The sequence below is a fragment of the Triticum aestivum genome, chromosome 6B, assembly GCF_018294505.1.
Source record: "Triticum aestivum cultivar Chinese Spring chromosome 6B, IWGSC CS RefSeq v2.1, whole genome shotgun sequence".
NCBI lineage: Eukaryota > Viridiplantae > Streptophyta > Magnoliopsida > Poales > Poaceae > Triticum > Triticum aestivum.
In genome coordinates, this window is record NC_057810.1 from 247,785,102 (window position 1) to 247,786,933 (window position 1,832).

Sequence of the window (1,832 nt, forward strand, 5' to 3'; positions counted from 1 at the left end):
AAATAATCAGTAAATGCATGAAAAATAACAAATGAAGTCAGAAAGGTTTGTAAATTGATGATGTGGCTTTGAATGGTGCATTTCGAACACAGAAAAACAAGGGGGTTCAAATAAGTTCAAAAGAAATGAAATCCCTTTGTAACAGACGAGTTTCCGTATGAAACCGTGATACTTCGAAGGAGATTGTCTGTTTTGTACACGAAGTGCATCCAGTTTTTGCCGTAAGCCTCTCTACTTTCTTGCACATGCTATGTGGGTGAAATGATGATACCATGCCAACTTCGAACCTTATCAGAGTTCATTTCAAATGCATTTCAACTTCATGGTCTTATAGCTCGAAATAATCAGTAAATGCATGAAAAATAACAAATGAAGTCAGAAAGGGTTGTAAATTGATGATGTGGCTTTGAATGCTGCATTTTGAACACAGAAAAACAAGGGGGTTGAAATAAGTTCAAAAGAAATTAAATCCCTTTGTAACAGACATGTTTCCGTATGAAACCCTGATACTTCGAAGGAGATTGTCTGTTTTGTACACGAAAGTTATCCGGTTTTTGCCGTAAGCCTCTCTACTTTGTTGCACATGATATGTGGGTGAAGTGATGATACCATGCCAACTTGGGACCATTTCAGAGTTCATTTCAAATGCTTTTCAACTTCATGGTCTTATAGCTCAAAATAATCAGTAAATGCATGAAAAATAACAAATGAAGTCAAAAAAGGTTGTGATTGATGATGTGGCTTTGAATGGTGCATTTTGAACACAGAAAAACAGGGGAGTTCAAATAAGTTCAAAAGAAATGAAATCCCTTTGTAACAGACGAGTTTCCGTATGAAACCCTGATACTTCGAAGGACATTGTCTGTTTTGTACACGAAGTGCAACCAGTTTTTGCCGTAAGCCTCTCTACTTTGTTGCACATGCTATGTGGGTGAAATGATGATACCATGCCAACTTGGAACCTTATCAGAGTACATTTCAAATGCTTTTGAATTTCGTGGTCTTATAGCTCAAAATAATCAGTAAATGCATGGAATATAACAAATGAAGTCAAAAAGGGTTGTAAATTGATGATGTGGCTTTGAATGGTGCAATTTGAACACAGAAAAACAAGGGGGTTCAAATAAGTTCAAAAGAAATGAAATCCCTTTGTAACAGACGAGTTTCCGTATAAAACACTGATACTTCGAAGGAGATTGTCTGTTTTGTACACGTAGTGCATCCAGTTTTTGCCGTAAGCCTCTCTACTTTCTTGCACATGCTATGTGGGTGAAATGATGATACCATGCCAACTTCGAACCTTATCAGAGTTCATTTCAAATGCTTTTCAACTTCATGGTCTTATAGCTCGAAATATTCTGTAAATGCATGAAAAATAACAAATGAAGTCAGAAAGGGTTGTAAATTGATGATGTGGCTTTGAATGCTGCATTTTGAACACAGAAAAACAAGGGGGTTCAAATAAGTTCAAAAGAAATTAAATCCCTTTGTAACAGACATGTTTCCGTATGAAACCCTGATACTTCGAAGGAGATTGTCTGTTTTGTACACGAAGTGCAACCAGTTTTTGCCGTAAGCCTCTCTACTTTGTTGCACATGATATGTGGGTGAAGTGATGATACCATGCCAACTTGGAACCTTTTCAGAGTTCATTTCAAATGCTTTTCAACTTCATGGTCTTATAGCTCAAAATAATCAGTAAATGCATGAAAAATAACAAATGAAGTCAAAAAGGGTTGTGATTGATGATGTGGCTTTGAATGGTGCATTTTGAACACAGAAAAACAGGGGAGTTCAAATAAGTTCAAAAGAAATGAAATCCCTTTGTAACA